General features: G+C 39.6%; 1 protein-coding gene and 2 pseudogenes across 3 annotated transcripts in view; 2 read left to right on the top strand and 1 right to left on the bottom strand.

The window, feature by feature from the left end:
• Nucleotides 1-27,128, top strand: part of PTPN2 (protein tyrosine phosphatase non-receptor type 2) — a 142,618-nt gene that overhangs the window by 10,888 nt on the left and 104,602 nt on the right. The gene's annotated exons all lie outside the window — the stretch shown is intronic.
• On the bottom strand, nt 3,568-4,568 carry LOC114506521 (annotated as a pseudogene).
• Nucleotides 12,998-14,302, top strand: LOC114506295 (annotated as a pseudogene).

Here is a 27,128-nt window from a genome sequence, read left to right as displayed (position 1 = left end):
CCTGTGAACGAAAGGGTCACCGGTTCGATTCCCAGGCAGGGCACATGCCTGGGTTGTACGCCAGGTCCCCAATGGGGGCCACTTGAGAGGCAACCGCACATTGATGTTTCTCTCCCTTTCTTTCTCCCTTCCTTCCCCTGTCTTTAAAAATAAATAAATAAAATCTTTAAAAAAAAAGTTCTCCATTATTGCTTCTCTGTAGTCCAAGGTTGTTACTAGAATGAATCTCTGTCTTTCCAGCTCTAGGCCCTTTCTCTCCCTCATGCCAGAGTTGCCATTGCCTTTCAGCAGCTCTGTCTCTGTCTGTCTCTGTCTCTCTCAGGGTCTAGGGTGCATTGACGGATTACTCCAGATGTTTCTTGTGTCTTGTATCCAGATGGTTGTTCGGGGGAAGCTCCATTCATGGAGAACTTCCCACCTCATGCCTCCATGTGTTGCTCTCAGAGCAAGACAATAGAAGCAGTCCAGGACCCATGTGCTGGGCTACACTGGGTAATAGCATTGCAAGGGCTGGACCCTGGTGAGGGATGCATTCCAGCATGGGGCCCTGCCTCTGGGAGCTGTTTTTCAAGCATGTGGGACCTAAGATCCAATCGATCCTGGCATCTGCCGCTCCCTCCAGTGTGGGGCAAAGTGAGAGAGAGTGAGGCTTCTGCCCACCTTCTGTTTTAAAGGCCTGTGCCAAAATCCTATGTGCATCAGAAGCCAGTGGGAGTGTCTAGCTTTACAATCAGTGTGTTCCGTGTTCTCTATGTTTGCCTTTTCCTCCTCTTCCAGCCTCCATGTTTAGCAAAGGGGCAAAGTCTTAAACCACACATGCTCTATACAAGCTCCCATCTGCTGAGTCATGAGCTGGTTGGCTGCTTTGGGCAACCTGCCTTCTCTAGCAGCCTCTCCCTTCACTGGAGTGGGAAGGGACAAGCCACTTTTAATCTTTGATTCTGCCTTGGAGTTTTCTTCTTGCCCTCTGCCTTTTCCCAGGGATCTGGCCTGACCCTTATGTTATAGTGCTATATTAAATATATTTAATGTAGTGTTAATTTAATGCTCTATTAATGGTAGAGTAATAGTAATTGTTATAGATCATAAGTATCTTTTGACACCGTTAAGGTGAAATCCATGAAAGAGAGAAATATGCACATACATAAAGTCCTCCAAAATTTACCATGGGATTTCAGGGGTTTCATAGGCCCCCTAAAGACTTTTTGAGGTTGATGACCTTTAGGAAAGAAATCCTGGTCAGGAAACTTATTTAAGATTAGATACTTTTATCTGTGGATTTCTTTTCTTTTTTTTTTTTTAAGATTTTATTTATTTATTTTTAGAAGGAGGGGAAAAGATGGAGAGAGGGAGAGAAACATCAATGTGTGGTTGCTTCTTGAATGTCCCCCACCAGGGACTCGGCCTTTAACCCAGCCATGTGCCCTGGCCAGGAGTTGAACTAGTGACCCTTTGGTTCACAAGCTAGTACTCAGTCCACTGACCCAAACCAGCCAGGGCTATCTATGGATTTCTAATATCTTTTTCAAGGTAATAGTTTCATGATTGTTTCTTTTAATGTATTCTTTTTATTATTTCACAGTCCAGCATGTCTGATTTCTTCTGTCAGTTTCATTTAGTTCATGCCACTAATCATTAGTAACTTCATTTTTTTTCATAAGTGAGATTTTATTGGTTGTTTCAAGGATAAGTACACAGACATTTCAATTTGTACACAACTCTTAACATACATACCAAAAATGTAAAGTCAGGAGTTCTGCCCAAGGTAGATATATATGTAGATATGCTTTCCTTCTTCGCACAACTAAAAGAAGGACAGCAATTATTTAAAAACAATAAACAACCAAAACTGCCAGAAAATTGAACTGTATGGAAGTCCAACAACCAAGGAGTTAAAGAAGAAATAGTGTTCCAGACTGGTAGGAGGGGCAAGATGGGCACCAGTGTGCAGAGGACACGCTGCAAGGCACCAGCTGACAGACCTGGAAGTCACACATTTGTTTGCAGATAAACTGGAACAACTGGGGAGTGAGACAGAACACGAAACCCAGGGTTCCAGGAAAGGGAAATAAAGCCTCAAAACCTCTGACTGTAAAAAGCTGTGGGAGTTGCAGTGGTGGGAGAAACTCTCAGCCTCATAGGACAATTTGTTGGAGAGACCCATAGGGTCCTGGAATGTTCACAAATCCACCCACTCAGGAATCTGCACCAGAAGGGCCCACTTTGCTTCTGGGTAGCAAAGGAAGTGACTAAAAGTGGGGTGAGAGCTGAGCAAATGGCATTGTACCCTCTCTGACCTCTCCCCCACATACAGCACCATAACCTGATGAAGTAGGTTGCCCAACCCTGGCCAATGCCTAAGGCTCTGCTCTTTACAACCTAATAGGTGCACTGAGACAAAAAATGGCCCAAATGAAAGAACAGATCAAAATTTCAGAAAAGAACTAAGCAATGAGGAGGTAGATAACCTATCAGATGCAGAGTTCAGAACACTGGTAATCAGGATGCCCACAGAAATGATTATGACTGCAAAATAGAAGAAGTGAAGGCCATACAAAGTGAAATAAAGAAACATACAGGGAACCATCGGTGAAGGGAAGGAAACAAAAGGAAGAAATAAAACATCCAGCTGGGACAGAATGAACAAACAAGAATGAAAAAAGAACGAGGAGAGGCTTTGGAACCTCCAGGACAACTTTAAATATTCCAACATCCGAATCACAGGGATGCCAGAAGGAGAAGAACAACAGCAAGAAATTGAAAACTTATTTGAACAAATAATGAAGGAAAACTTCCCCAATCTGGAGAAGGAAATAAATATGAAAGTCCAGGAAGCTGAGAGAGTCCCAAAGAAATTGGAACCAAGGAGGAACACACCAAGACACATCACAATTAAATTACCCAAGATTAAAGATAAAGAGAGAATCTTAAAAGCAGCAAGAGGAAAGGAGAGAGTTACCTACAAAGGACTTCCCAAGGGCTATCAGCTGATTTCTCAAAAGAAACCTTGCAGGCAAGAACGGGCTGGAAAGAAGTATTTGAAGTCATGAAAGGCAAGGACCTACATTCGAGATTTCTCTCTCTAGCAAAGCTGTCATTTAGAATGGAAGGGCAGATAAAGTACTTCCCAGATAAGGTCAAGTTAAAGGAGTTCATCCTCACCAAGCCTTTATTATATGAAATGTTAAAGAGACTTATCTAAGAAAAAGAAGATCAAAACTATGATTTGCAAGGACAACGAACTCACAAGTATCCACAACTGAACCTAAAAAAAAAGCCCCACAAAACAAACTTAAGGAAACCACTAGAACAGGAACAGAATCACAGAAATGGAGATCACATGGAGGGATATCAGCAGAGGAGAATCAGGGGGAAGTACCAGGGAAGAAGCATAATTGGTAGGCACCAAGTAAATGGGGAGGTTAAAAATAATACAGAAAACGGTGTAACCAAAGAATGTATGTGTACAACAGATGCACATTAACTAAGGGGGGCCAATGCTGGAGGGAGGGGAGGGTCCAGGGTGGAGGGGGATAAAGGGGAGAAAAAGCAGGACAACTGTAATAGCATAATCAATAAAATATATTAAAAACAATAAAGATAATGTAAAGTGATATATTGTTTTTCTTGAAGTCATTCCAGTCATTTTCCAGCTTAAAATTTGAAGACTAATTTTCTCAATAGAGGATCTAGTACCAATATCTACAAATGTTGATGTGCTGTTACAGCAGTCTAATTTACAATTTAATATCATGTATAGTACATAGTCAAATTTTCAATGTTTCACAGCATATTACAAAGTTACTAGGAAAACTGGAGTAACACAACAAAGATGTTACAGAGTGCACAAAATTCTGACAGGGAGAGCCCAGGTCAAGGAGTGGTTTCTTAGGATACAGTTCTATCAAAAACATGAGAATAGAAGTATTTTAAAATGTTCAAGGTACAGTGAATGCATGACTGACTCCAAGGTGCCATTTAATATGCTTTGTATTATAGGGTATAAAAACTGCCCCCATCTATGGAATGTTAAGCTGATATCCAAGGAAATCAAAGCCTCCTTTGTTCAATATCCCAGCATTTTCTGGCTATACAAGCAAATGATTTCACCTCTTAAAAAAGCACTTACTCTTAAACAAAATGGGATGAGGTGGAATTCCCTTCTTAAAAATGTTTCTAGAGCTACTAAAAAACTTGCATTTACTAAATAGTTGATAAAAATATTCTTCTGGATTGTAGAAGAATGGAGACAGGGACCAATGATAAGACATGATATATGAAATTTATCAGACTTGACTTCTTTTTCTTTGCTGCATCTGAAGCTGGACTCTCCTTGTTGTTAGTTTCTCCATTTTCTGTAGGTAGAGTTTAGGTTCCTGGTTAGCTACTTCAGCCTGTTTTCCCTTTGCTCCCCTTCTCCTTTTTATTTATACTTTTTTTGTCTGCAGATTTATCCTTTCCTGCCACCTTTTTTGGATTGGTTTCCACAGGTATAGCTGAAACCTCCCTGATCTTTTGGGCTCCTCCTTTGCTGCCCCCTTGATGGAGCTGACCTTCCTCTAGGACATTATGGTGGTGAGGCAGGCTTACACAGAATGCCTGAGGGCCCCAGTGAGCAGAGAACCTTTGTAAACCTGAACTGCCTGGCTGCTTCTACTTCATTTGCCTCATTTGTAGCTTTAATTGAAACTGCTCTAACTCCTCTGAAGAAAATCTCATACTGAATTATTTTGTTTCTTCTCTTACTATATTTGAAGAGATTCGTACTTTAAAAGCTAATAGTTCCTCTTAACTGTTTACTTAATAGTGCTTCTAGGAATTTCTTAGGTGGGCGCGAGTAAGGTCATATGACTCCCTGTTTCTGTTCGAGGGCTAGTATGCTGGGGTAACCTTATAAAATTGTCTATGACAGTACAGTTTGCCTCTGTGTTCATTTGTGTCTTAATTACTGAAGTTATAAAAAAAAGTTCACATTTCATGTCTTAAAGTTTTTATTCTTTAAATTTCTACTGCTGTAACTTAAATTTTATCATTGTTAGGGTGAAATTGTTATTTCATAATACTTTATTATATAATATTAAATAATATTTTCATACTTGGTATATATCTTTGTTCTATATAGTGCACAGAAAACTTTATATCCTTGTTGTGCTGTAGAATATTCTACCTTGAACTCTTGTGATAGAGCAGAGAATAAGAATTAGGAGACTGGAAAAGGGTAATCTATTAATTTTACAAGAAAAAATAGGACTAAGATAATCCCAAATTGATAGATTTTCTACTAATGGGAGAATATACTTATATTTCTTTCTTTGTACTTAAGGTCCCTAAATGAATCCTGAATTATATGGTGATTAAATGTTCACTTTTTTTTTTTTAAGTCAAATGTTTTTGTATAAAGATATTGTGGAGGGACACCATAAAGTATGAAGCTAAATATCATGCATTCTTCAAAAACCATTATTTTAGTGTTCAGGCTTGGTTGTGGCCCTTATTATGCCTATCACTGATTGGGGAGATAAGATCCCCGCTGTAGTAAGTTGTGCCGTGCACTACACTTCTCTTTGAGAAGCTCTCCTCTTTGAGGGAGAGAGTTTAGTAAGGATGAAATAACTAATCTTGACTGAGCTCCTAGTTTGTATTAGGCATTTGCTGTATACTTATGTAAGTTATCAAAGAAGTGGCTCCAAATCAGAAAACTGAGACTCGATTTTTCCAAATTTATAGTACATTTGAGTGGTAGATACAGATAAGAATCCAGGACTTAACTTTAGAGTCTGTGTTTGAAAAAATAAATAATTTGCTTAAGATTATATGAACATGGCAAAAATTAAAATAGTACAGAATGTTATGTGTTAGTAGAAAAGTCCATCACTGCCCTTTGTTCTCCCTAGTTCCTTCTCTGTTGCCAGACATATTTTAACCTTATGTAAGCTGTTGCCTGCTTGCCTCCCTTTCTCCCTCTATCTGTCCCATCCCTATGAAACAAATATTAGTATACTGTTTTACACCTTGCTTTTTTCACTTAATATACCTCAGAAGTTTTTCTATACAAATCTCATGTGTTCGTTTTAACAGTTAAATAGAATTTAACTGCTTGTCTGTCATGAACATGTAGGTTATTTCTACATGTCAATTAGCTATTATAAACAATGCTGTATTTAATTTTCCAAAGAAGTTGTACCAGTGTGCATGTTTCTATCAATAGTTTAAGAAAGTGTCTGTTTTCCTATACCCAGTTATGTTATTAAACTTTTGATCTGTGTCTGATAAAAAATGGTCTTACTATAGTTATAATTTGCACTTCTGTCATTATGAACGAAGCTGAACCATTTTTCTTATTTTTAAAGGCCAGTTTTCATTCCTCTTTTTGATATGTAGGAGCTGTTTACATATTAAGGAAGTTAAGCATTTGCCATATATTGCAATTTCTTTTTTCAGTTTATGATTACCTTTAGACATGTTTATGTTATATTTTTATGAAAGGCAGATTTATCAGCCTTTACCAGTTTTTGTTTATTTGTTTTTTGTGCCATGGCTTAAAAGGCCTACTGTATTCTTTGATTACAAAAATTTTTCTCCAGTGTTTTCTGATACAATTTTGTGATTTTATTTCTTTTATGTTGAAGTCATTGCTCAAACATGACTTTATTTTAATATGAAGAATGAGGAAGACATTCAATTAAATTTGTGGTAAAGTACATATAACAAAGCCCGGCATTTTTAAGAGTACAATATAATGTCATTTATTCCATTTATAGTGTTGTAAAACCATCATCACTATTTCTAGAACCCTTTCGGCACCCCAGACGGAAACTCTGTGCCCATTAAGAAATAACTCCCTCTTTCTCCCTACCCCCTAGTCCTTGGTAACCTGTCCTCAACTTTGTATCTGTGAATTTACCTATTCTGGATACCTCATACAAGTGGAGTTATGCAGTATTTGTCTCCTTGTCTCTGGATTATTTGACTTACCATAATGTTGTCAATGTTGAACTATGTTGTAGCCTATATCAACTTCATTCCTATTTATGACTGACAAATATTTCTTGGTACGTATGTACCACACACATTTTCTTTATTCATCTGTTAATGGACACACATTATTTCTGCCTTTTGGTTATTGTGAATAATGCTGCTGCTGTGAACATTGGTGTGCAAGTATCTATTGGAGTCCCTGTTTTTGATTCTTTTGTATTTGGACCTAGAAGTGGAATTGCTGGATAACATTGATGGTAATTCTGTGTTTCATATTTTGAGGAACTGCGAAACTGTTTTCCATGGTGGCTGCAAGATTTTACATTCCCACCAGCAATGTGCAAGTGAAACTGGAAAAGTCAGCATTTATGCTACCTATCACTACCAGACCCATAAATAGAGGCAAGAATTGAATCTTTATGGGAACTCAATCCAGATGCCTGCGATCTGAGAAGATGGTGGGTGATATACCTTAAAAACCATCTTAAAAATCTCATCTCAAGGTGACCGTTTTTTAATAAGTAGAAGAAAAGGATCAGTAAGGGGTTTGGAATTCAGGGAAAAAGGTTTATCAGATAAAAGTTTTGGTCCAGTTGTTTTCCTAGTATCCTTTCATCTGCTGCCGGTGATTCTTTATGTGTGTCCTGGTCAGCAGATATTCTATCATGATGGCTTGCAGTCTTCCTGAGGCACAAAGGTTGACTTCTTGCTGGCTTCCAGGAGTTAAGGTAGGTCCAATCGTGCATTCCAGTTCCTGGAACAAGAGCTTTCTACATGCATTAATCACTAAGCCTATTGACTATAACTAAAGCTAAAAATTTGTTAACTTGTGAGTTACCCCATCACAAGGATTCCTGTTCCTTAGCATCCTCATTAATACTTATTTTCCATTTTGAAAATTATAGTCAGGGCCTGGCCCTGAGTGTGTCTGCCTATGGCCAGCTGGTAGTGTGTGGGTTCTTGACTGTGTGTAGGAAAGATTTTACAACATAAGTCCAGGTGACTATGAGGGTATGTTTATTAAAGCTGGGGACAGTAAAACATGGAAGTGCTTAGCATAAAAGCAACAGAAGAGCGTAGGCTAGGTTGCTTTGGCTCACTGAGAAGTCAGAGAAAAGGGGATTAGGTTTAGGGGATTACCTTGGAATGAGCTGCCGTTTTGCCCATTCCTCCCCTGATTGCAGGCCTCTGGTTAGAGTTTAGGGGATACATGCCTGTGGGGGAAGAAGTGAGGGAGGAGGAGGGGAAAGGGAATGGCATGGGCTGCTCCCCATTGCACTGGGTCCTTTGTCTTGAGTTTTTCTTTCTCCCTCTCTTACGAGTGGGAATCTTAGGTGAGGTTTTAGGAGAGGGTTTCGGCAGGATATTCATCAGTTTTCCAGGTGTGCTCTTTCCGGGTCATGGTTTCTACCAATTAGTTCCAGACAGGGAGTTGTTAGTCATTGTAGCTGGTCTTGGCATTGCCTATGTGGTTCTACTGTTTCTGGGACTGGAGTTGAAATACAGTGGAGGCCTAGATGTTATCTCTAGAGAGGGTGACTTTCTGTATCTGGCTGTAAATTGCTCAGCCATTTTGTTCAGTTGTCTTGTCTAAGTTTCTCTATTGCTCTTTCCCTGGCTTTTACTGGCCTGTCTCAATGCAAGTGTGAATTGGTATATCATTGTGTTTTAGATTTGCATTTCCCTAATGACTAAGGATGTTGAGCATCTCTTTTATCTGCTTATTAACCATTTATGTCTTTAGAGAAAGGTCTATTCAAATCATTTGCCTTTTAAAAAATTATATTTTATTGATTATGCTATACAGTTTTCCCAATTTTTCCCCTTTTATTCCCCCTCCTTTAACATTTCATAGAATAACAGCTTGGTGATGATGAACTCCTCTAACTTGATCCTTATCTGGGAAGCACTTTATCTGCCCTTCCATTCTAAATGATAGCTTCACTGGATAGAGTAATCTTGGATGTAGGTACTTGCCTTTCAGGACTTCAAATACTTCTTTCCAGCCCCTTCTTGCCTGCAAGGTTTCTTTTCAGAAATCAGCTGATAGCCTTATGGGCACTCCTTTGTAGGTAACTGTCTCCTCTCCTCCTGCTGCTTTTAAGATTCTGTCTGTATCTTTAAAGTTATCTTGGGTAACTTAATGATGATGTGCCTTGGTGTGTGCCTCTTGGGGTCCAACCTCTTTGGGACTCTGGGCTTCTTGGGCTTCCTGGAAGTCTGTTTCCTTCACCAGATTGGGGAAGTTTTCCTTCATTATTTGTTCAAATAAGTTTTCAATTTCTTGCTCTTGTTCTTCTCCTTCTGCCACCCCTATAATTCGGATATTGGAACATTTCGGGTTGTCCCAGAGGTTTGTAACACTCCCTTCACTTTTTTGAATTCTTGTTTGTTCATTCTGTTCCGGTTGGATGTTTATTTCTTCCTTTTGTTCCAAATCATTGCTTTGAATCCTGGTTTCCTTCCTGTCACTGTTGGTTCCCTGAATATTTTGCTTTACTTCATTTTGGGTATCTTCCATTTATTCTTTCACTTTTCGACCAAGCTCAGTCAGATCTGTGAGCATTCTGATTACCAGGGCTTTAAGTTCTCCATCAGATAGGTTGACTGTATCCTCCTCCCTTAGCTCTCTTTCTGAGGTTATACTCTGTTCTTTCATTTGGGCCATATTTCTTTGTCTTGGCACACCTGAGGAGTTCTAAGGGGTCGAGGTCTTAGGAATTCACTTGGGCAGGGCAGCTCTCCTTGCTGCACTGTGGTACTGTCTATGGGGGAGGGGCCAGAGAGGGAACAGCACAGCTTGCCTGCTCATCTCTAGAGCACTCTTCAACAAACTCTCACCTGTGGGACTGGGAGTTTCTTCCACCAGGGCAACTGCTGTAGTTCACAGCTACCTCTCAGTCTCAGTTTCCCCTTAATCAGCCCCCTCTGCGCAGCCTGCCGCCTCACCGCAGCCAGCCCTGCCCCCACTGTTCACAGCTTCACTGTGGTTTCTCTCCATCCGCTGCCTTACCAGTCTGGTTCTGTTTGACTGTTTCTTCAATTCCTTGGTTGTTGGAGTTCCGTGCAGTTTGATTTTCTGGAGCTTCTGGTTGTTTTTTGATTTTAGATTGGTTGTTATCCTCCTTTTGGTTGTGCGAGAAAGCAAAGGGTTTCTACCCATGCCTCCATCTTGGCCAGAACTCCTCCCCAATCTCAAAATATACATTATTTTCAAACACATATGTATCATTTTCAAAGATAGACCACATGGCAAGACACAAAACAGGCCTTGACAATTTCAAGAAAACTGAAATCATATCAAGCATCTTCTCAGATCACAATGGCTTGAAACTAGAAACCAACCTCAATAAAAAAAAAAAACAACACCCAAGCATTCAAATACATGGAGGTTATTTAACATGTTATTAAATAATGAATGGGTTAACAGTTGAAGGAAGAAATCAATTAACTGGAAATAGATGAAAATGACCAGACAACAACCCAAAACCTACGGTACACAGTGAAGACAATCCTGAGAGTAAGTCCATACCAATACAAGCCTACCTGAAGAAGTCAGAGAAATCGCTAATAAACAACCTAACACTACATCTACAAAAACTAGAGGAACAACAATAAACAAAGCTCAGAGTGAGTAGAAGGAAGGAAATCATCAAGATCAGAGCAGAATTAAATGACATAGAGACTAAAAGAACAATTCAAAGGATCAATAAATCCAGCAGCTTGTTCTTTGAAAAGATAAAATTGACATGCCTTTAACCAGACTCATCAAGAAAAAGAGAGTAACTAAATAAATAAAATCAGAAGTGAAAAGGAAGTCACAACTGATACCAGAAATACAAAAGATTGTAAGAAATTACTATGAACGACTATATGCCAAGAAATTGGAAAACCTGGGCAAAGTGGGTAAATCTGTAGAAACATTCAATCTGCTAAAACTGAATTAAGAAGAAGCAGAAAGCCTGAATAGTCTTGTAACAACCAGTGAAATTAAGCAGTAATCAAAAAGCTTCAGGTGCACAAAAACCCTGGACCAGAGAGCTTCACAGGCATATTTTATCAAACATGCAAAGAAAAATGAACTCTTATCCTTCTCAAACTATTCCAAGAAGAGGGAAGACTCCCAAACTTTTTATGAGGCCAGTAATATCCTAATTCCAAAACCAGGTAATGACACAACAAAGAAAAAACTACAGGCCAACATCTCAAATGAACACAGATGCTAAAATCCTCCAAACAGTATTAACAGTCTGGATCCAGCAACATTAAAAAGACCATTGACCATGATCAAGTGGAATTCATCTCAGGGAGACAAGTATAGTACAATAATCACAAATCAGTAAGTGTAATGCACAACATAAAGTGAAGAATAAAAAATCATATGATCATATTAATAGCTGCAGAAAAAAGCATTTGATAAAATCCAGCATCGATTTATAATAACACTCAGCAAACTCAGAATAAAGGAGCATATCTAAATGTAATAAAGGCCATATACGGGAAACCTTTAGCCAACATCATACTCAGGGTAAAAATGAAAAGCTTCCCCCTGACATCAGGAAGAAGACAAGGGTGTCTTATTTCACCACTCTTAGTCTATAATGTACTGGAAGTTCTAGCCACAGCAATCAGATAAGAAAAAAGAGACAAAAGGTATCCAAATTTGAAAGAAGGAAGTAAAACTGCCATTATTTGCAGATGACATGATAGTGTACATAGAAAACTCTATAGTCTCCACCAAAAACGTACTAGACCTAAGAAGTGAATTTGGCAAAATAGCAAGTTACAAAGTCAATACTCAGATATTGATGGCATCTCTGTAAACAATGAAGTATCAGAAAGAGAAACTAAGGGGGAAAATCCAATTTAGTATAGCAAGAAGAAAAATAAAGAACCTGAAAAGGGAATTAACTTATGGGATAATATTTTTCCCAATGATACCTCAGACAAGGGTTTAACCTCCAAAATATATGACTAATTCATATGACTCAATACCAGGAAGACAATCCCATCAAAAAATGGGCAAAAGACCTGAACAGACACTTCTCCAAGGAGGACATAGAGATGGCCCACAGACATATGAAAGGATGCTCAACATCACTAGCCATAGAGAGATGCAAATTAAAACCACAATGAGATTATCAGCTCACACATGTCAGAATGGTCATCATTAATATATCAACAAAGAACAAGTGCTGACAAGAATGTGGACTAAAGGGAACCCCACTGATGCACCCCACCAACAGGTAGGAGTGCAGACTGGTGCAGCCACTGTGGAAAACAGTACTGTTCTCAAACAATCACAAAGGTACTGCTTTTTGACCCAGCAATTTCAAAGCTGGCATATATCCTAAGAATCCCGAAACACTAATTAAAAAGAATTTATGCACCCCTATGTTCCTAGTAGAGCTGTTTATAATAGCCATGTGCTGACAACAACCTAAGTGCCCAACAATAAATGAGTGGATCAAAAAACAGGTATATTTACACAACTGAATACTACACAGCAGAAAAAAAGAAGAAACTCCTACCTTTTGTAACGGCATGGACAGAACTGGAAACTATTATGCTAAGTGAAATAAACTAGTCAGTGAAAGACAAATATAATATGATCTCACTTGTAACAAGAGTCTAATGAACAAAATAAACTAACAAGCAAAATAGAACCAGAGGCATGGAAACATGGAAGAGACTGATAGCAGCCAGAGGGGAAGGGGGCGGGGGACAATGGTGGAAAGAAGGGGAAGGGACTAGTCAAAGAAGACATATGAAGGAGCAATGGATGTGTACAATGGTGTGGGGGTTGACTGTGAGGGGCTGTGGGATGGGTAGAACAGGGCAAAAGGGGAAAAACTGGGACAACTATAATAGAATAACAATTTAAAAAATTTAAAAATAGGCAAAAGACACTTACCGAATGGCCATAATCCAGAACACTTACAACACCAAATACTGACAAGAATGTGGAACAACAGTAAATCTCATTCACTGCTGGTGGTAATAGAAAATAGTACAGTCGTCGCGTCGACTGCCCAGAGTCAGCGGCCGGGAGCCCTGAGGAGCTGAGGAGCCATGGCCTACCACAGCTTCTTGGTGGAGCCCATCAGCTGTCACGCCTGGAACAAGGACCGCATGCAGATTGCCATCTGCCCCAACAACCATGAGGTGCACATCTATGAAAAGAGTGGGCCCAAATGGGTCAAGGTGCATGAGCTCAAAGAGCACAATGGGCAGGTGACAGGCATTGACTGGGGCCCTGAGAGTAACCTCATTGTGACCTGCAGCACTGACCGCAATGCTTACGTGTGGATACTGAAGGGCCACACATGGAAGCCCATGCTCGTCATCCTGCGGATCAACTGGGCTGCTCGTTGTGTGTGCTGGGCCCCCAGTGAAAACAAGTTCACTGTGGGCAGCGGCTCCCGTGTCATCTCCATCTGCTATTTTGAGCAGGAAAATGACTGGTGGGTGTGCAAGCACATCAAGAAGCCCATTCGCTCCACCGTCCTCAGCCTGGACTGGCACCCCAAAAATATGCTCCTGGCCGCAGGCTTCTGCGACTTCAAGTGCCGGATCTTCTCAGCCTACATAAAGGAGGTGGAGGAACAACCAGCACCCACCCTGTGGGGCTCCAAGATGCCCTTCGGGGAGCTGATGTTCAAGTGTCCAGCAGTAGCAGTGGCTGGGTGCATGGTGTCTGCTTTTCAGCCAGTGGCAGCCGTGTGGCCTGGGTCAGCCACAACAGCACCGTGTGTCTGGCCGATGCTGATGAGAAGATGGCAGTCACGACTCTGGCTTTGGAAACGCTGCCACTGCTGGCCACAACTGCTTCCCAGTGCTTTTTACCTACGACGGTGCTGCAGGGATGCTGAGCTTCGGTGGGCGGCTGGACGTGCCCAAGCAAAGCTCACAGCGTGGCTTGAGAGCCCGTGAGCACTTCCAGAACCTGGACAAGTAGGCGAGCTCCGAAGTGGACATGGCTGGAGTGGCGCTAGACTCACGGCATGAGAACAGCGTCAGCCAGATCTCAGTGCTCAGCGAGAGTAAGGCCAAGTGCTCACAGTTCTGCACTATTGGCATGGATGGCGGCATGAGCATCTGGGATGTGAAAAGCTTGGAATCAGCCTTGAAGGACCTCAAGATCAAATGACCTGTGAGGAGAATGTTGGCCTCCTCCCAGCTGCTGGGGAAGGGATCAGGGAAGCTAAAGCTTGCTTTGCTGAATGTTTCTAGGGTACCAGTTTGGGTACCCACAGGGGAAAGGGAGGGGAGTAGTAGGAAGCTTTTCTTACCTATTTGAAGGAACATGTGCCTTCTTCTTGAACAAATACTTTTCATTTATTGTAAAAAAAAAAAGTCTCCAAAGCAAAAAAAAAAAAAGAAAAAAGAAAAAAGAAAATAGTACAACAACTTTGAAAGATAGTTTGGCAGTTTCTTACAAAACTAAACATACTCAGCATATGTGATCCAGCAATCATGCTCTTTTGGTATTTACCCAAAGGAAGTTAAAAAATGTCCACACAAAAACCTGAACATGAATGTTTATATCAGCTGTATTCATAACTGCCAAAATTTGGAGGTAACCAAGATGCCTTTCGTTAGGGAAATGGATAGTCTGTGGTACATGCAGACAATAAAATAGCTTCAGTACTAAAAGAAATGAGCTATCAAGCCACGGAACGAAATGAAGGAACCTTAAATGCACATTACTAAGTAAAATAAGCCAATGTGAAAAGGCTACAGACATACTATATGGTTCCAACTATATGACACTCTGAAAAAGGCAAATACATAATATGAAGACAAAAGATCAGGGGTTTTACAGGTGGAAGGGAGAAATGAATAGGCAGACTACAGAGGATTTTTAGGGCAGTGAAGATACTCTGCATGATGCCATAATAATGAATATGTATATATTTGTTTAAACCACAGAATGTATACCACCAAGAGTGAAACCTAAGGTAATCTATGAACTTCGGGTAATTATGATGTGTCAATGTAGGTTCATTAATTTTAACACATAAACCACTCTGGTGAGAGATTCTGGAAATGGGGGAGGCCATGCATGTGTAGGGGCAGGGGATATATACAAAAATTCGGTGTCTTCCCCTCCATTATGCTGTGAACCTACAACTGCTGTATTATAAAACAAATTAAAGTCTTAATTTTATTTTATCTTATTAAAGATTTTATTACTTATTTTTAGAGAGGGGGGAAGGGAGGAAGAGAGGGTGAAAAACATCAATGTGTGAGAGAAACATCAATCGGTTGCCTCTCACACACACTCCAAATGGGGATCAGGCCCACAATTCAGACATGTGCCCTGACCAGGGATCAAACCAGGCAACCTTTTGCTTTGCAGGATGACAACCAACCAAGCCATACTGATCAAGCTAAAGTCTTAACTTAATTAAAAAAAAAAAAAAAAGGGCAGTAGAGAGTTTGGCCAAGATTGGGGTAGCTAGAAACCCTTCACTTCCTCATACAACCAAAAGGAGGATAACAACCAATCTAAAATCAAAAAACAACCAGAAGCTCCAGAAAAATCAAACTGCACGGAACTCCAACAACCAAGGAATTGAAGAAACAGTCAAACAGAACCAGACTGGTAAGGCAGCGGATGGAGAGAAACCACAGTGAAGCTGTGAACAGTGGGGGCAGGGCTGGCTGCGGTGAGGCGGCAGGCTGCGCAGAGGGGGCTGATTAAGGGGAAACTGAGACTGAGAGGTAGCTGTGAACTACAGCAGTTGCCCTGGTGGAAGAAACTCCCAGTCCCACAGGTGAGAGTTTGTTGAAGAGTGCTCTAGAGATGAGCAGGCAAGCTGTGCTGTTCCCTCTCTGGCCCCTCCCCCATAGACAGTACCACAGTGCAGCAAGGAGAGCTGCCCTGCCCAAGTGAATTCCTAAGACCTCGACCCCTTAGAACTCCTCAGGTGTGCCAAGACAAAGAAATATGGCCCAAATGAAAGAACAGAGTATAACCTCAGAAAGAGAGCTAAGGGAGGAGGATACAGTCAACCTATCTGATGGAGAACTTAAAGCCCTGGTAATCAGAATGCTCACAGATCTGACTGAGCTTGGTCGAAAAGTGAAAGAATAAATGGAAGATACCCAAAATGAAGTAAAGCAAAATATTCAGGGAACCAACAGTGACAGGAAGGAAACCAGGATTCAAAGCAATGATTTGGAACAAAAGGAAGAAATAAACATCCAACCGGAACAGAATGAACAAACAAGAATTCAAAAAAGTGAAGGGAGTGTTACAAACCTCTGGGACAACCCGAAATGTTCCAATATCCGAATTATAGGGGTGGCAGAAGGAGAAGAACAAGAGCAAGAAATTGAAAACTTATTTGAACAAATAATGAAGGAAAACTTCCCCAATCTGGTGAAGGAAACAGACTTCCAGGAAGCCCAAGAAGCCCAGAGTCCCAAAGAGGTTGGACCCCAAGAGGCACACACCAAGGCACATCATCATTAAGTTACCCAAGATAACTTTAAAGATACAGACAGAATCTTAAAAGCAGCAGGAGGAGAGGAGACAGTTACCTACAAAGGAGTGCCCATAAGGCTATCAGCTGATTTCTGAAAAGAAACCTTGCAGGCAAGAAGGGGCTGGAAAGAAGTATTTGAAGTCCTGAAAGGCAAGTACCTACATCCAAGATTACTCTATCCAGTGAAGCTATCATTTAGAATGGAAGGGCAGATAAAGTGCTTCCCAGATAAGGATCAAGTTAGAGGAGTTCATCATCACCAAGCTGTTATTCTATGAAATGTTCAAGGGACTTAGCTAAGAAATTGAAGATCAAAAACTGTGAACAGTAAAATTACAAGAAACTCTTACACAACTATCAACAAATGAACCTAAAAAAAAAGAAAGAAAAACAACAAAAACTAAGCAAACAACTAGAACAGGAACAGAACCAGAGAAATGGATATCACATAGAGGGTTTTCAGTGGAGATGGGGTGGGGAGGAATAGTGGGGGAAAGGTACAGGGAAGAAGAAGCATAATTGGTAGGCATAAAGTAGACGGGAAGAGGTGAATATGGTATTTGAAACAGAATTCAAAGAACTGATATGTGCAACCCATGGACATGAACTAAGGGAGGGGGGAATGCTGGAGAGTTGCGGGGTACGGGGGGGTTGTTAAAGGGGGGAGAATTGGGAAAACTCTCATATCATAATCAATAAAGTATACCTAAAAAAGAAAAGAATGTATATTTTGCTTTTTTGGGATGAATGTTGTGTAAGAATCAATTAATGCTATTTGATTGAGATTATTGTTGAGTGCCATAAAATCCTCTTTGTTTCTTTGCTTAGAAGACCTACCCATTATTAGCAGTGGGGTGTTAAAATCATCTATGATAACTGTCTTGCTGTCAATCTCTTTCTTGTAGTCCTCCAAGATTTTCTGTATATATTTAGGTGCTCCTATTTTGGGTGCATATGTTTACAAGATTTATATTCTCCTGTTGGACCACTCCCGTAAGTATTATGTAGTGACCTTTTTATCTTGTTACAACCTCTATTTTGTGTGATGTAAGTATTGCTACCCCAGCTTTTTCTTCATGTCTGTTTGCTTGTAATATTTTTTTTGATACCTTCACTTTCGGCCTCTGCTGATTTTGTTTTGTGGTGGGCGTCTTGTCAACAATGTATTTGCTGGTCATGTTTTCTTATCCATTCAGGTATCCTGTGTCTTTTGATTGGAGCATTTACTCCCTTTACATTTAAGGTTATTATTGATAGGTATTCATTCATTGCCATTTTTTTCTCTGTACCTGTGTTCCTTTTTCTTTCTCTATTTCTTCATCCTCTTAAAGCAGTCCCTTTAACATGTCTTGCAATGCTCATTCATTGGAGATGTACTTTTTTTTTTGGTCTGGCAAGCTCCTTATTTTGCCTTCCAATTTAAATTGGAGCCTTTCCGAGTAATCTTGGTTGCATACCTTTGATTTTCAGTACTTAAAATATTTTGTGCCATTCCCTTTTGGCTTGTAGTGTTTCTGTTGAGATATTAGGTGATAGCCTTATAAGAGCTCCCTTGTGTGTTACTAGCTGTTTCTGACTTCTTGCCTTTTAGATTATCTGTTTATGTTAAATGTCATTTTAATTATAATGTGTCTTGGAATGGACCTCTTTGGGTTCATCTTGATTGGGATCCTATGTTCTTTCTGAACCTGTGTGACTTTTTCTTTCATGAAGTTAGGGAAGTTTTCTGTCATTACATTTTCAAAATGGTTTTCTGTCCCTAGCTCCTTTTGTTCTCCTTTTGGTATCCCTATGATATGAGTAATAGTACATTTCATGTTGTCCTGTAGCACCCTTAAACTATCTTCATTCCTTTTGAGTCATTTTTCCTTTTGTTGCTGTGAGAGGGTGTTTTTTTTCCCTACCTTGTCTTCCAACTCGCTCATTCAATCCTCTGCCTCATCTAGCCTGCTTTTAATTCCTTTATTGTATTCATTTAATATATTGTATTCTTTACTTCTTTCTGACTCGTGTTCTTAGTTTCTCTACCTGTTTTCATGCTGATATAGTTCCCACTAAGTTCCTTGAAGCTCCCATAGAGTTGCTTATAGTTGTCATTGAGTTCCTTAAGTACCCTTATAACCATTATTGAACTCTGTGTCTGATAGATTGTTTGCCTGAGTTTCATTTAACACTCTTTCTGGACATTCCTCCTTTCCTTTAGACTGGGGGTTGTTTCTTTGTTTCCCCATTTTAGGTGATTTTTTGTTTCTGCATATTAAATTGATCTGCTTTGACTGCCTGTCTTTGTGGAATGGCCTTCTATGGTAGGAGACATTTGGGACTCCATGCTACAGTCACCTTGATCTCCTGAGCTGGATGCTCTTAGGATGCCTGTTAGGCCATTTATATGGCCTCTCATTATAATTGGGTTTTAGTTTTTGGTGGGTCATTCTTTAGTGGGTTCTTCCCTCCAGCTGGTTGAGTGAAGAGTCACACTACCCACCACATCTTGTATGCTATTGTACAGGTGTTGCCAGAACAAAATAAAACAACCCAGGACTCAAAACCACACCTGCAAAAATATTCCCTAACCATAACCACACTATCAACAACAAATGAGCGAATATTTGAAAAGGTAGAAGGAGATTAAGACCATTATAAGAAAGGAAAAATGAATATGCAATGACTAATGGAAAGGGAAATAATTTTGAGAGGGCTGAGGGAGGAGAAATAATAAGAGCAGAGAATAGAAACAAGGCAAAGAAAGAAAATGAACTTAACAGTGTGAATAAAAAAGTGAGGGAGGCAGGCAAAATGGAGTAGGAAAAGGGAAGAACATAATATGAAGTTCAAGAAAACCCCCAAAATAAAAAAAATAATGAAAAAATAGGATCAAAATTGAAGAAAAGCTACCACCACAGCAATATTAATGGCAAATGCAAAGCAAAGAGCAAAGATTAATAAAATTGGAAAGAGAATCAGAAGGAAAAAAGAAAGAAAAAAAGATTATGAGATGTCTAAATGAGAGAACAGTGATTTTGAGAGGATAGAGGAAGAAGAAATACTGAGGAAGGAATAAAAACCAGGCTAAAGAAGAGAAACAAAATTTTTTTAAAAAGGAAGAAAGGGCAGGAGGAAGGAGAAATAGAGTGCAGAGTAGAAGAAAAGTGTAGAAAGGGAAAATAATTAAATTTAAAACAAAATAAGGAGGAAGGGAAAATGGAATAAATGAAGGGAGTAGTAAAATATGAGATTGGAAAGAAAACTGAAATTTCAAAAACTAGTGAAATAATAGGAACAAACTGGAAGGAAAAGAGAAAAATGTTCCAAAGCTATGCTGGAGAAAAAAAATAGCACAAATAATGAAGCCTGAGGTAGAATTTGTCTCAGCAGAATCTCTTGTTTGCCACTGTTTTTTTCTCTCTCTGGATCCACCCTCGGTGATGTCAGATGGTGTCCTATTCTAGCTCTAGACAGCCTGTTCGAGGCTCAAGCAATCCATAGTCTGCGTCTGTCTCTTTCAGGCCTAGCTTTTCTTCTCTATTCTGCCCTACTGGCTTTTCATTAGCACAAGGCCCTGGAGAAATTCATCTAATGTCTGAGAATACTGCAAGTTTTGATGGGAGAGGCCCGATTCTTCTTGTTGACACATGTGAAGAATTAGAGATCAGCAAATGTATTAGTATGTAATCAGTTTATTATTGGCCAGTTCCCATGGAAGAGAACAGGACTGGGTAGAGTAGGGAATGAAAGGCAAAGTTGCAGGACAAAGCAGGGTAGCAAAAGTAAAAGTGGGTGAAGACCAGGGTGGCAAGGCACTGGGCAGCCTGAGGCCAGGTAGCCAGAGGCCGGGTGGCCCGAGCCCCTGAGAGAGAGAGCAAGTCCTTTGTTCTGAGGACTTATATAGTGGGTTGGATAGGAGAAAAAAAACATTAAATATTGATTAACAGTTAAATATGGTGCCAGCTTTCCTGGGGGAATGTGACTACCCAAACATGTATGTGTGGGGTTCTGTTAGCCCTGATCCTTATCTTGCTCCAGACTCCATCTGTTCATCTTGTTGTAAAACAAGTATGTGACAGAAGGCAGTTAATTAAAATTAACTTTCTAAAGTTATTTGTGGGCTCTTTTTGTAAGCATCAAGGACTCCCTTGTAAAACAGACAGTGACCAGAGGTAGACAGTTAACCAAAGTTGCTTTATGGGCTTCTTCTTTGGGCACCGTGGCCCTCTCCTGCATTCCAGGCCTTGGGATGAAAACAGTTTAAAGGCTTTCTTTCCCAGATAGTGGGAATGCTACATAGAATTTCAAGGACTTCCCTTCTTTCTTACTAATAGTGTTTCTTGTGATATTAGAATACCTGGCAATACTATCAGACCAGGCTCAGGACTGCTGAGTTAGCATGTGAGACCTGTCTGTCTCCTTCCTTCTCCCTGCCTCGGTTTACTATTTATTCTCCCTAACTGGTAAAAGGCATTTCCTGGCAACCATGATGCTAGCTGCTGGCCAGTAACAGTATTGCAGTCTCAGAGTTCTTCCTATGCTGTTTCCTGCCTCACAAGTACCACTTCCATCTGCCTGCATAGGGGGCCTCAGGTGATTGGTATGGTAGAATCCCTGGCTTACCCCTGGAAGACACTGTTCAGTCTTCAGGGAAGGTGGTAGGAGTGTTTCCCAGCCCCCTGCCACATGTCTTGGTCTGTCCCAATAATAATGTATAGCTTCTAATGAATTAGCTGTTTCATATGAGGGGCCGGTCTGTGTAAAATGGTCAGCTCTTTCCTGTTTACTGCTGATTACAGCTTTGTATAAGAGGCAAGGCTTGGCGGGGGCCCTGAACACCCATTGCTGTGTTTGTCTCTAATCCTTCTTCTCTGCTTGTTTCAGTGGATCAGGGCTCAAGGAAACAGCATAGTTCGTAGTGTCTGATAGAAGTTTACAAAGAGTCTTTTTAGAGCTTCTCTTTCTTTCCCCTGCATTTTTGCGCTGAGTAGACTCCTGAGCCTGGCCTCAGTGATCTGAAGAGCCTGCAATTCTATAGGTGGGGGTTGGGCATGCCTGCCTGTTGGGGGACCTGTCTGGCTACAATGGATATCAGGCTCTCAGCTCCTGGCCTTCAGGTCCCCAGCCTGCTGCTCTCACAGGAGACTTAGCCCAAGCTCTCCACTGCATGCAGCCCCCTGTTTACCAGCTGCACTGGGTCAGGTCCCACAGTTCCTTCATTGTGCCACTTTCTGTTCTTTCTGCACAGCTATGGGAATGAAGTGTGCTAGTTCACTCTGGTTTCTTTGTTGGCAGAGCCATTGCATGAGCAAATGGGGTTCTTGCCCAGCCACACCTCAGCTCCCCTTTTAAAAGTCTCTATGTGGCACCCATACTCCAGTGCAGAGCCATGGATGGGCCAGTTCTCCAAATGCTCCACCTCCCCAAAAAGTAAAAAGTCTCTCTCAGTCAGGGCTGTCCACAGCCTGCAAGTGCCTCTGACAGTTTTAGGAAATAGAATTTCTCTTTGGAAGACTTCCCATTGGTGCTGCAGGTAAGGACATGTTGCTCACTGTGTGTATACATCCTAAGTCTCCCAGATTTTGTATATCCTTCCAAGTCTCTCCCAATTAAAGGTGGGGGTTTCCCTGTGCAGGACTAGCCTCCCACCCCCCACCATACCCTGGGAGGGGAGGGAGCCACTAAGCTGCGTTTTCTGTCTGATCTCTCCTCTGGGACAGGCACCTCACTCAGGGCATTTTCCCCTCAACTTATAAAATCTCTAACCAGATGGGTGCAAAGCATCCTCTCTAGTCCTTGGCTTCAAAAATTCATCTCAGCTGAGATTCCATTGATTGTTCAGGTCACTTGTCAGAAAATTAGCTGAAAATCCATGCTGAGGGCACAAGCAAGTGGGCTCAGCTTCCACCTACTTGGCTACCATCTTCTCTCTCCTGCCTATTTTTAAAATTTTATTGTTGTTGAATTGGAGACGTTCTCTATATGTTCTGGTTATTAATCCTTTATCAGATATATGATATGCATATTTTTTCCCAGTATGTTGGGTTTTTTCACTCTAGTGTTATTTGATGCAGAAAAAAATTAAATACTTAAAAAATTGAATTTCAGAAAGGGAGGGAGGGATGGGGGAGAAAGACATCAATTTGTTGTTCAACTTATTTAGATGCACAAAATATTTTAATATGGTGAGGTCTGATTTATTTTTCTTTTGCCACCTGTACCATTTGTGTCGTAATTTAAGAAACTATTGCCAAATCCAGGGTCATGATCTTTGTTGTAGTTATTGTTTTGTGTATCTTAATTTGGGAAATTATTTGCCAAATCCAAGATCATGAAGATTTTCAATTCCTGTGTTTTATTTAATAGTTTAGGTATTTGATCCATTTTTTAATTTTTGTGTGTAGTTTATAATCAAAATCCAACATTTTTATTTTGCATGTGGATATCCAGTTTGCCCAATACCATTTGTTGAAAATACTCCTTTTCATATAGGAGTCTTGAGCTCCTTGTTGCAAATTAGTTGATCATAGATGTGAGGGTTTATGTACAAACGCCATGCTATTCCATTGATCTCTATGTCTGTCTTCTGCTGTACCATGCTGATTGGATTACTATAGCTTTATAGTAAGTTTTGTAATCAGGATGTATTGAGTCCTGAATCCCCCAACTTAAGTATTTTTCAAGATTGTTTTGACTATTCAGGATTCCTTAAAATTGCATGTGAACTCTGGGATGAGTTTTTCTTTTTTGTCCAAAATTGTCATTTGAATTATGGTAGGGACTTCATTGAATCAACATACAGCTTTGAGTAGTTTTGTGTTCTCTCTCTCTCTCTCTCTCTCTCTCTTTTTCTTTTTGTCATCATAGTGTTGTCTTCTACCACAAACCCAGGATGTCTTTCTGTTTATAGGGTTGTCTTGAATTTCTTTCAGCAGCATTTTATAGCTTTCAGTGTACAAGTCTTTCACTTTCATGGCTAAGTTTATTCTTAAGTATTTTATTCTTCTTAATTCTATTGTAAATTGTATTGTTTACTTAATTTCCTTTTTTGGGTTGTTCGTTGCTAGTGTATGGAAAAACAATTGATTTTTGCATGTTAATTTTTGTTTTGTAACTTTGGTGAATTTGTTTATTAGCTGTAACAGGTTTGTGTTGTGTGTGTGTGTATTCTTTACAGTTTTCTGCATATAAAGTTATGCTGTTTGTGAATAGAGATAAACAAATTTCTTTCCAGTTTGGATCACTAGTATTTCTTTTTTGGTCAAATTGCTTTGGCTAGAACTTCAGTACTATGTTGAACAGAACTAGTAAAAGTGGGAATCCTTTTCTTGTTCCTGACCAGTCAATTTTTTCTAAATACTTATTTGTTTTTATCATATTGTTTGTTGAATAATCCAACCCTCCTTCCCCTGTATCCTCCCCCCACTTCCCAATTTACAGTGCCATCTTTATAATTTGAAGAATTCCTATATGTGTATTGGGTGAATGAAGCATGAACAAATCCTACATAACGGGATCTCTCTCTACCTGTTTATCCTCATTTCTTGCATTTCACTCTCATGTACCAAAGGTCTTGTGTGTCTTATAATTCTTGCAAGATATCAGTTATTCATTCTTTCTTTATTGTTTTATGTATTCTTACATCTTTGTGACTTTGTACAGCTTTTTTTTCCCCTCTTGCATCTACCCTTCTTTTCCAACTTGTTTACATGGAATACTCCTGATCAGTCTTCAGGTCTGTTCATGCACTGTTTTCTTCCTTCACTCCCTTAGGCAGAAATAAATCCTTTTCATGTGTTTTCTTTAAATGTGAGCATACTTTGATGATGGCACTTAGTTAGACTGGCTCCTTGATAGTCTCTAGGAAAACTCAAAGCTCTGATTTTAAAAAAAGAAGAGAGAGACAGAATTGTCAGACAAAAATGTACAAATAGCAGTAAAAAAATGACTGTTAGAATAGTTACAGAAAATAAAGAGGGGATATAACTTTCCAGGTCCTTAATCCCATGCAGTAGAAGCTTTTTTATTGTTTTATTATTAAAGTGTTTAAAATACAGTGGTAAAAAAAATTTTGTATTATTATTTAACATATTTGAGATTTAGAGAATTTTGATAGTAAATAGTATGGGCATACACAAAAAAGCTTGGCTAAGGGCTGATGCCTACACTTTCTGTAAAGATGAACAGACAAATGTTAGACTTGAAAAATTCAGCACTACAGGAAAATGAGATTAATTGCATCATTTACAGTATATGAGATAGTATAAGAAATAGAGAAAACTGGCTAGCAAAATACCAAATTAGCTTGAGGAAAAGCCCTCATAATTCCGGAAAAAGATTTTAAAACAGAATATTAAATCAGAAAAGCCAGCATTCGTACTGCCTGTCACATATCAGACCCAATAAGCAGAGACAGGCATTGAATCTTTATGGGCGCTTTATTCAGATGGCCAGCTGTCTGAGAAGAAGGCTGGCCGGTTACATTTCCTTTCAAGCAAGCCTTTTTATAGCAGAGAACAAAGTGCAGTGAGGGGTTTTGAAATTCAGGGAAAATTAGATTAAAAAACTGCAGCATTCTCACCCTGGGCAGTTAGCTCTGCCCCTGGAGGGTGGTGCTTGTCTCTCTTGAACACAATGGCTCTGATGTCTCTGACTGTTCCCCAGGTGGTGGTCTTTAGCTGTGTCCCAGGAGGTCTGCTGTCGCTCTACCTGGAGTGGTCAGCATACCTGCAGTCCTGAAACAATAGCTTTAACATATGCATTACCTACTAGGCTTGCTGATAACTATCTTCCACTAAAATTATCAAACTCATGAGTCCCCTATCAAATATTATAAAAGAACATTCAAAACACATGACACTCTCAAGTCTCTGTGATAACAGTTACTGAGAGCACAGAGAATACTAAAGTGAATTAGTGGAAGAATATCTCTGAGCTGAAGAAAGCCCTGAAATTCAAGATCAAAGGGGACCCAAAGTCTTCACTAGGAATAAAACCATAGGTTCATCCCAATGAATTTTTTAAGTATTCAGGATAAAGAAATAATGCTGCATGGTAGAAAAAGAGAACAAATCAGAATTGCATCAGATTATGTGCTTAACAGCAAGTGGGGAAAAACAGCAATTTTTACTAAACACTTTGGGTAGAAGAAGAAATCAATGAATACTGTCATTAGTGTGTCTAGAAAATAATGAAATTACAGTATTCTGAACTTACAGGATTTAGCCAGTCTTTACAGCAAGAGTAAAGAATGTCAATGAATTAAGCATTTCATTCCATCTAGAAAAATAACAATAAAATGAAACAAACCTTTAGAAGGACCTGTTGAATACAAACAAAAGGCAGAAATAAATGAGTTACCACCCTTCCTCCCCATTCCAGTAGGCAGTTTGATTTGGCCTATGGTTATAGTCCCAAAATTCTGGTATATCATGAGTGGATTTTAACTAAAAATAATAGTATAAAACACCATTCCCAAGTTTATTTTGGGAATATAAAGATAGTCAATATGAGGGAGTGTAATACAACAGGGTAGGGCAAAAGTAGGTTTACAGTTGTTTGTATGGAAAATAATTGTAATAATAAGTAATAATAGAAGAATGAACTGTTTCACATGACCAAAATAGTAAACCTACTTTTGTTTCACCTTGTATAGTCCTATTGATTAAAGGAGAAGAAACATATAGACATGATATCAGTCATAATAGCAACAAAAATATTTAAATACTTAAGAATAAACAAGAAATGTGTCAGTTTTATTTAAATTAAAAAGCAACAAGGGAGACTTAAATGGAGAAAAATACCCAGTATCTGATGGAAGAGTTGATATTTTAAAGATGTCAGTTCTCAATTAAAAAAAGGGGGGGAAAGACTCTAAATTGACATATGTATATAACATATACATACATTTTTAAGTCAGCCTAAAAAAGATTTAAATTTAAAGTTATTTGAAAGAGTAAAAACCCTAGAAAACTCAAGACAAGTTTTGAGGACAAAATGAAGATAAAACTTTTTAGTTCAACTGGTGGTGGTGACAGTGAGGCAAAGCCTCACCCCTAGCCTTTCTTGAGAAATATTAGCAAAATGTGCTCTTGACTCGAGTTCCATTTTTAGAGGGTTATCAGGAAATGCTTTGAAATTTCTGTAAGGTCATACTTAAGGATAATTATCACATCATTTTTAATAATTGTGAAGTTTAGGAAATCTAATTGTTCAGGGAAAACAAATTATGGTGTATCCTGTAACAAAAGGTTCCACATTCAGTAGTTGTTTAAAGTGATGGTGGAGATGTATTGACAAGGGAAAATATGCTATTTTAAGATATTAAAGCAGGTGTATAAATAGTATGCCTGTATAGTCTATATTTATTACAATTTTTAAAAAAGATTTATTTATTTATTTTAGAGAGAGTGGAAGGGAGGGAGAAAGAGGGGGGGAGAAACATGAATGTGTGGTTGCTTCTCATGCACCCCTTGCTGGGGACCTGGCCTGCAACCCAGTCATGTGCCCTGACTGGGAATCGAACCGTGACCCTTTGGTTCATAGGCCAGCACTCAATCCACTGAGCTACACCAGCCAGGGCTGTTTATTAAAATTTTAAAAATTAAACTATATGTTAATGTCGGACTTCCAGCAAGATGGAGGAATAGGTGGACGCACCGTACTTCCTCA

This window comes from Phyllostomus discolor, chromosome 9, assembly GCF_004126475.2.
Source record: "Phyllostomus discolor isolate MPI-MPIP mPhyDis1 chromosome 9, mPhyDis1.pri.v3, whole genome shotgun sequence".
In the NCBI taxonomy this organism is placed as follows: domain Eukaryota; kingdom Metazoa; phylum Chordata; class Mammalia; order Chiroptera; family Phyllostomidae; genus Phyllostomus; species Phyllostomus discolor.
Note: the sequence above shows the minus strand (reverse complement) of the source record. Positions and strands in the feature narration are given on the sequence as shown.